This window comes from Ursus americanus, chromosome 35, assembly GCF_024610735.1.
Source record: "Ursus americanus isolate L20-20 chromosome 35, mUrsAme1.1.p, whole genome shotgun sequence".
Classification (NCBI taxonomy): Eukaryota; Metazoa; Chordata; class Mammalia; order Carnivora; family Ursidae; genus Ursus; species Ursus americanus.
Window position 1 is genome coordinate 13,664,525 of NC_142161.1, and position 9,230 is coordinate 13,673,754.

At 49.5% G+C, this 9,230-nt stretch overlaps 1 long non-coding RNA gene across 1 annotated transcript in view; it reads right to left on the reverse strand.

Annotated features, from left to right (window-relative positions):
- Nucleotides 1-2,655, reverse strand: part of LOC148107109 (uncharacterized) — a 246,574-nt gene extending 243,919 nt beyond the window's left edge. Inside the window, exon 1 of the long non-coding RNA XR_015723070.1 lies at nt 2,141-2,655. This is a non-coding gene — a long non-coding RNA (uncharacterized LOC148107109). The remainder of the gene's footprint in view (nt 1-2,140) is intronic.
- Between the last annotated feature and the right edge of the window lie 6,575 nt (nt 2,656-9,230).

Genomic DNA, 9,230 nt, shown 5'->3' on the forward strand with positions numbered 1-9,230 from the left:
CAAGACACGTGCTCCTGTTAAGGTGATCAGGTAGGTTTCAAGCAAAGGAGGGCAAGCTCTTCAGATACTGGTGGGCAGGACACTTCCACGGACAAGGGAAGCTAGAGGTGATTTGGGGCTTCAAGACTGTTCGTTTTATCAGAGTCTAACCAGACATTTCCATTCCCAGTTTTGGAATCCCATCCTTTCCCAGTCAATGCCCTAAACGTTCAAAAGAAACTTGGCAATACTGTGCATTTAGCACTCCTAACTCTACCATCCACACAAATTTCGTGCCTGACTTTTAGCGATATCAGCGATACCTGTGAATACAAGTACTAATTCTTGGAGGGTTATAATAAAAGCTCTCTGCTATCCTATAATCAGACCAGGAACTGAGCTGAGAACTAATGGACTTGAACTTGTCCCTTCCTCCCTGTAAGCACTCTAGTAGACTCAGGCCATTCCGCCTGCACAGCTCTGTTCTTAGTCCTTGTTACTATCTAACAGTCCAGTCTAGCAGCTGCTTGCAATCTCAAGGTATTTTCTTCCATTGACATTGCATCACAATTAACCACAGGTGATAGCTTGATTCCTTGTGATTCCATGGCGTACCAAAGATTACCAGCAACCCATTTCCCATTAGCAAGGAGCAGAGCACTGCCCTTAAGCCTAAACAAATCCCCAAATACCATTTGTGTGTGTGTGTGTGTGTGTGTGATATTTATCTTCTGGGACCATTCCAAGTACCAATTCTATCATTCAGGGTCCAGGCAAGAGACAAACTACATAGGAATTTGGTCAGGGAAGATTAATATGAGGAACTATCTACAGGGAGGATATATTAAGAGAACAGGGCTAAGGAAGAGCAACCAAGGAAGGAACAAATGTGGAAGGGCAGCCCCTTCCCCAGAGATCCCCAGATTCAGATCTCTTTCTAGAGGACAAGCCTACAGCCCACTGGATGATGGAGGAACATTCTAGATGCCTAGGGCCAGACCGGTCCGAAGTAGGGAAGCTGAGGCTAGGGTCAGGAAGCCTCTGGCTGAGTGCCCACAAGCTGAGCAGACAGGCTGGGGCCTGGGGACACAACTTACTAGAGGGTGAGCACGTCTCAGTGGCCTTCATAGTCCACTGACAGCCGGGAGCCAAGCAGAACAGGAAGGTGCCCCTGCCTCCTGCAGCGTCCCTCCAGCACCCTCTACTGACAAAGGTTGGCGTTGTGCCGGCTGGCAAAGGAGAAAGCCTTACAGTCTAGCTCCACTATCCAGGCAGAGAAGGGCACGTTTGGAGTGGGGAGACAGTACGTTGGCAACTAACTTATTCACTCTCCATTGCACCCCCTTTCCTTCACTCAGCTCTATAGCTGTCCCAGGGCTCTTGACCTGGCTCAATACCCTAAACCCTCATTCCCAGTGCGGTTAGCCCTGGGCAGTGCTGCCTGGAGAGTGCCACCGGAGCCGTGCGCAAACCTGTATTATGGACCTGGTGGTCCCAGGACAGAACCCAGGGGAAGCCCTAGATGTCTGCCATCCATATTCCTCCACATCCTCCTTGGACAAGGAAACTGTCCCTTGATAGTTTAATCAGTCACTCCAGTCAACAGTGTTGCCCATTTACTGGGTAGTGACTCCTGGAGCCAGGACGGCCAGGTGGCTTTCTCAACAGCCAAATTCAAGAGAAATATCACTGTGCCTCCTGCATCCTTTGGGCACTAACACCTCTGAGCTCAGTGAGCCCAGATTCACAGGGACAGGAAACGCTTTGCAAGTGAGTTATCATACCATCAGTAGAGGGAGTGGAGGGAAAGTTACAGAGGAAAACTGAAGCACATAGAGGTTAGATGCCCGGCAAAGCCCGCACAGTTACAGACTGCCAATCCGGAATTCAAAACCGCGCCTGGCTCCCAAGTCCACGTTGTTTCCGATACACCACGTGGCCTCCCTGCTACCTGCCAGGCTGTTGGGACGTGTTAGCGACGAACACGACATCAGACCCCGACCTCCGGGGCTCCGGCTGGGCCGGGAAGAGCCTCCCCTGCATCTCACAGACACAACGCCCGTAGTCGTGCTTAGCTGCCTGCAGCTTCCCCTGCCCGCTCGCGCTGCTCATCACCCCAAAAGCAGCAGTGACCCAACAAAGCTGAAACCGTGCGGCCCACCTGTGCAGCTAGGGCGCTCTTCCCTCATCTCAGAGCTGGACTTTCTCCAAGCTTGAAAGCATGAAGCAGCCCTGGCTCACGGGCCCGGACCTCCAGCGACTGTCCCACCACACCTCCGAGCCCGTGGGCAGCGCACACGGAGTCGGGCACCAGGGCGGCGACAGTGATTTTGCGGGGAAAAAGGGCACACACCCGGGACGAGCGGGAGAAACTCGAAACTGCCGAGGGAGGAACCGCCGACCCCTAAAAACGCCTCCAAGCACGAGCTGGGCTGTTGGGAAAAGGAGCAGCAGCTGCGACGGAGCCCTCCAGGTGGTTAACTGTCACGAGGGCCTCTCCTTGGGGTGGTGGGCGTGACCCACAAAGCCTCGCGATGTCTGCTTGGTGATGACCTCTGACTCGGTGGGGCCCTGATGGTTGCAGGAGAAACACGTGGCTCAGACTTGGGGAAAACACAACTGGAAGCTACAGTTCATACTGAGTCTAATTAATACAGAGTCCTTTTTCTTTTTTTTCTTTTTCTTTCTTTTTTTTTTTTTTTTTGAGAAGCAGCTGGCCATAATCTAATAGGGAAAGAAATGACCGTGATGTAGTTTTTCTCCTTGAGGATGAAACTTCACAATAATGTAACTTTCGAGCGTGTAGGTCACCCCCAAGACCAGGCTTCAATGTGGGTTTTAGAAACATGACCTAATTTGTGTGGCTCTCAGTACTCAGTCAGGGTCAGGCATGACTCATCCACTCATTCCATTTTACCACTGAGTCAAGGGAAGGACGAGGCAGAGCCCACCTTGGGAAATGGCATGAAATGAAAATTGCTGTGAGCTCTGCCACCCAGCAGGGTGGCCGCCGCCGCCCACCCCCTGCATTCCTCCCTCCAAGTTCCCTGAGCCCGGCCCCCTCCTGCTCGGCTTTCCCCTCCCTGCAACCAAGTCCTGCGTTTCCCCGCTCTCAGACCCCAGATGCCAGCGGTGAGCCTGCTTCACAGATCAGAGCACGTGTGAAGTGACAAACAGGCAATGTACCATCATCTAAGTAGATTTGTAGTAAAATCTAGCTTTCGCCTCTTAAGTGACAAGTGATTGCAATGACTTCATTTCTGCTTTTAAAAAAACCTGAAAGAGTGAATGCCAGTGACCCTATGTGATCTGGAAGGGCCTGCACTGCCCACTCCCCTTTCTGAAGAAACAGCCTAATAGGGAACCCCATCCCCTCCACCCACCGCACTGGTGGCCACCTGACCACAGGGTGATCCAGTCCAGACTTCTGGTCTGGCCCAAAAAGGTGAACTCTGCAAATCGTATTTTTTTCTAGAGAACTGGAAAACTGAAGGCACCTAGAATGGCAGGTAGCTAGGATATCGTGGTCTGGAAGAAATTCTCCAGCCAAGAGAAGGAGAGAGAGAGTGAGAGAGATGGCTGCCTTGAGAGTTTCCTTCCTAGGCTTCCAGAGCTAGTCCGAGGACACTTCTCCTCCTCTTGGCCTGTTTTTAGACGTCCATGACATTTCCTCTTGACTTTCAACGCTGTGACAGCACTACCTAGGGGTGAACAAGGGGTCCATCAGTTAGCAACAGAGCTTAGAGCAAGATCCTGGCCTCCAAACCAAAACTGATGTATCTGTCCTCAAAAGTAAGGGCGATCATGAAAATACCCAACACTACTATGGCAGAGGCCCCACTCGTCGGAATGGAGGTCTGTCCCATCAGACGCCAGCAGACGTGTACTGGCTGCCAGCTTAAGGTCGGTCATGGCACTTGAAGGAAGGCCATCCACTATGGCTTCGCCCCTCCCTAAATGAGGTCACGCCGCAAGAGCTTACCATAAATTAGCAAGTGTGATCCAGTCTTCACGTTTCTCCCACCAGATTTGGCCCTTCCGGTGTCACCCCACTTTCCATGGTGCCTGAAAGGAGGGGGGGGCTCTGAAACACAGGGAAAATCTCCCTGGTCTGGCATACCAGACCAAGGTGGAACTCAAGTAGTCACTTCAAATTTTGGTTGCTCTGTATGCACCTGAGTTTGAATGAGGCAGGGCGTGGCCATCAGAGCAGGGAGAAAATCTCTCTGAAGCTCTGGGGCGGGCGGGGGGGGGGGGGGGGGGATTGTGGATAAAGACAATACAGTGTTAGCGGCCCGGTGAAAAGCACAGGCTGCTTCACAACGGTCCTTGTGGAGCTCTACCAGTGATGTCTGTTTTCGCACAGACCCAAATGAAACTTGTAAAAAAAATAGGTAGCCCTTGCATATTTTTAAGTTAGTATCTAAATATTTCATTTTGAGTTTAAACAGTTGCAAACAATATCACTTACAGTATAAATATCGACACTTTAAAATAAAACTGTTCTACTATTCTCTTAAATGTAAAAATAGAAGTGGATAGTGAGAGAATATGACTGGAGGGTGAGATGGAGGCTGAGAAATCCTCTTTAAGGAGCTAAGATGATCAGTGTTCAGGCAAAGTGGTAGGGCAAGAATTCTCTGGGCAGACAGAACAAGTGCAAAGGCCCTGAGGCAGGAACAAGCCTGACTTGTTTGAAGACCAGGACACTGTTAGTGTTGCAGACATACAGCAGACAAAAGAGTAGTGAGAGAGAGGCTGTAAGAGAGAGGGATAGGTGGGAGCTGGATCGTGTAGAACTCTGAAGGCCATTTTTACTGATTTCTTTTTGCCCCTCCACACTTTCCACCCCTATGTCCCTGTCCTGGGCCCCAGGAGCCTGACCTATGTCTCTGTCAATGGGCTTGGGTGAGAGGTGACTTCTAGATGTGCTTAGCCAAGGACGCTCTCCAGCAGACCTGGAGAGGAAAAAGCAAGAGGGTGGGATACCATGAGCCAGTTGGGTTCCTCCAGCGAAGATCCCAGCTCCTGTCAGGGAGCCTCTCCACCCCTGCCTCTCTTTCTGCTTACCACTTTCTTCCCCTGCCTTCCCACTCGCCACACCCCTTCATGCCTGGGGTGATCCCACCTGCTGAGATAGCCTTGGGTACTTCACTCTCTCTTGTGGTTTCCCTACACCCTCCCCACGATGGGAAAAAGTCCCCTCACTTAACTCTTCTCCAATTATCCCAATTTGCGTGGGTCATCTGTTTCCTCCCGGAACCCTGCATGGTACACCAGGATAAAGTGCTTACATTGTATTAGCGGTATTCTCAAATCCTTTGATAATTATCTCCCATCCTGTGAAATTATAAAGCCGTATCACAGATCATTTTTATTTTAGCTTTCGTTTCCAGGGCTTTGCTGGTGTTACAGGAAATGCCATGACTACATACATGATGCACGATGGAGCTACGCGATACTTGAGAGACAACTGGTCCACTGAGAGCAAAATGCATCTGGAGGCCATGAAGTTCAAGTCTTGAGCGGCATTCCCAGGCACAACCCTCTCTGGGGAACGCGGCCACAGTAGCTGCAGAGCCCATTCCCCTCTCCAGGTTAAACACTTCCTCTTCACCCTGGTGGTGGTGTTTGGAAAACTTTTCAGCCATAACCATATTTAGTCATATTTGGGGAGGGGGGAGAGGTGGGTCAAAAGCTAAAAAGAAAAATAAAGAAGGTATCTATACTTCCCTAGCTGAGATCCGTTTACTCCTAGCATACTGTCTGGGAAAGCCGCAGTCAGAGGCCGCGTGGCCAACAAAACCAAGCAGAACAGAAACCTCTCCCTTCAACTGGGTGGACACTGGCTGCTTTCATTCATCTCAATCCAAGAAACATCGTGTCAAGTCATGGCTTTGTCACACGGTGGGAGCCGAAAGTGGCTGCCAGGAAGACAGCCCATGCTAATCACTGCAAGTCACAGCTGTCTTGTTTCTTTTTTTTTTTTAAGTGTTTCCTTCATCAAGATAAAGGAAATGTACTGACAAAAGGAAACTTACGGCCGGCCCAGAGGGAAGCAGGAGGTAAGAGTGAAGTGCCCGGTGAAAAACAGGGACATGGGCAGAGGAGAAAGTCTCCCTCCCCTTAGAAGCGAAGCCGGGTTCCCAGCACCCTGAGCACCTGCTCGAGGACGGGACACCCCACGGTCTCAGCCCGGTGCTTGATGTTGTAACCAGATGCCGGGCCCCCGCCTTCTGAGAAAGCCGAGAAAGGCTGAGGGGCGCGTGGGCTCCGGAGAATAAGCAGCAAAGAAGAAAGGATGTAGAGGCTGGTTTAAAAATAAGACTTATCAGATGAGAATTAGGTCCGGAGAATGTTATCTCTCCCCACAGGAGGGTGGGGGGGAGAAAAAGAGGCATGGCCAGGAGAACACGGGCCACAGGGTGAATAAGCATAAAAATAGGAGGAAATGACCAAGCAAACGCGCCAGCCCTGCAGGAGGACGGCCTTTCTCGAGGTGCTCCTGCCCCGGGACAGCAGGAACCCTCCAGCGGGTACTCAAGACACGGGCCATGGACTGTGTCCAGACAGACTTTTTCCCCTCTATACCTTTTTCAGATCGGTTGCTTTATCTGCTCCCTCCACGTGCCTTTACTCCCTTTTCGGGAAAAAAAAATAAAGGTCTATGGAAAAGGTTCTTCGGGAATTCCTACTTACCGGCGTTTTTATGGCAGGTAACCTTGTCCCCAATGAATATTTCAAAATCCGGAAGTTGACAAGGGCTTAAGCCCTCCCCAGCGGCTTGCTACGCTTCCTTCATTCTCGCCCAGCCCTTGGGCTCAGGGAACAGCTGCCCCCTCCCCACCCCCACCCACCACAGCCTGTGGGAGACCTGACAGGAATCTGGGCTACTGCCAAAGCTCCCTTCGCAACAGGCCCACCACACCCAGCCCCTGCTCTAACTCCCATTTCCCTGGAAGCTCACGAATGATAAATAAAATGCTCCTTCCATTTCTCGGTCCCAAGTTACCTTCTGTCTGTAGAACCGCCAGGCATCTGTCATGAGGGTTATGCTGTTTTCCCTCAAAAAAAAAAAAAAAAAAAAAACAGGCACAAAACAAAGACCACTTGTTAAATGAATTTTTAATGACCCAGTGTTTATCTGCTCCTAAAATTACGAATTTCATTCCACAACTGCTCTTAAATCTGCGATGCAAAATTGTGACAATTAAACAGCCACTCTCTGAGCTCCTTCTCCAGCTTTAAAAAAAGAAATCACAAGATGGTCTTTATAAATTTTCTGAAAAATCTCAGCACTCGGGAGCATGAGCAGCAACCATTTCCAAAAAAGCTGACTTTTCTAAGTGCGAAGTTTATCAAAGGTCAAACAAACAGGATTCAAGAAAGAAATCTGGTGCTTTTTCAACACTCAGAGTATTTAAGTAAGCAACAGAGCTGTGTTAAAGGAATTAAAATGACATCCTTCTACAAGCCACCTTAAAAAGATTAGGCAGAGGCTTTCCAAGTGTCTCTGAGAATTAAAAATGTTTCTAAACTCCCCTCAACGTCACTCAGAGGTGATGAAAGTATTGCTAAGACGCCAGGGCCTTGCTTGGTCCTCTCCCTTCATTCCTACTTACCAGATGGAGCATTGTCAGTAACAGAAGTGTGCTGACATCTCAGCTCCACCTCCACCCCAAATTGGGAAGGTAGGTGCATCAGAAAGAAAAATCTGCTTTCATCCCCCACAGTGCATCAAAACAGGGACAGGAGGGCAGCGCTCTGCACACTGCCCAGACATCCCGGTGAGGCACTGTGGTCTGCGGGGAGGCCTCCCAAATGGCACCCAGGAAATCCAACTTGTTTTCCCTTCCGGTGGCCCCGCCCCGCTCCTGTCCAACGTGAGCCTGAGAGGCCGGGTGTTGGACATAGACCCAAAGTTCCTCCAAGATCCCGAGAGGCATGCAGGAAAGATCTCATTACCAAGTCAAGGGAGACTGCAACTAGGAATCGGGTGATTTCTGTTCCCGTGGTTTACACCGAATAACTGACATTCCTTTAGGAGGCTGGGCAGGAGACCCCTGTTGATAACCAAAACAGTATGTACAAATGCAAGCAGCAAGCTCCCCTTCTCCCAACTCCACTCATTTCTACTCTCTGCTCTCTCGGCAGGAAGCAGAGACCACCTAAGACCGCAGGCACTGAAGGGCCACAAGTCGCAAGTCAAATCCTGGGTGCTAGTCCATTACCCTGTCACCTCGGACGAGCCATCTCACTGTTCTGAGAACATGTCCTCGAGTGGAGAGAAGAGCTGTGTCACAGCAGCTGTAAAGAACAAACCTGTGAGAGCCCTTAGCACAGGCCTGCCGTACAGGTATTCTCTGAGGCCTTTGAGTCATTTCACCGATTGTTCTCTGTGGAGACTCTTTAACCTCTGACCCCAGCCTTGCAAATGTAAAGGAGAAAGGCCTTGGTAAACGCAGCCTCTCCAAGGACCTTACTTATCAACCTGGAGAAGCAGCAGCATATTAAAAAAATCACATTCCGATGGGAGTCAAGTGGGTCTGAGAGTAGCTTGGTTCTTGGATATAAACCAGGACATACGGCCCAACAGAGCTCAACTACAACCAGCTTCGTTTTGAGAAAAACTACCTCTCTACTCTGCTTTGACAAGTCTCTAACCACCTCGCTGACCAGTAGTATTCTTTTCATGTCATTCAAAGGATTCAAGACTGAAGCTAGGTCAATCTTGTATTCTTTTTACTTAAAATAACTTGACCAAGAACATCCTTTGGGCTAGTCCTTAATCAAATATAAAAGTACCTGACATGTCCAAATTCCTCTTTTATACGAACTGCTGACCCAGCATGGCATTTCCCATCATTACTTTCTAAAACACAGGAAATTTCGGGACTGAATGGCCAAAAGAAATTGGGATGACCCAGCCTCGAAAAAAACCTGAGTTATTTAAAGAAAAACAAAATCACGTCTGAATGGATAATTCATGACTCAGACGGCCCAGCATTTAATTGGTATTAACTACTCTACTAAAGATCTATTTAATGCACTTAGGGAAGACTTTTTATTTCCACGAAATTGGATCTTTGGTTCAAAATTGTATCTCCTCCGAGGACTCTGCACTATTTAGGTGACGTAACACTGAGGTGGGCTCTTAACATTTCATTGCCAGGAATATAAGGGAAACTGATCAGATTATTTGCCAAATAATGTTTCTTTGGCGGGGCTAAGTCCTCCCCTAAGTGGGCTGT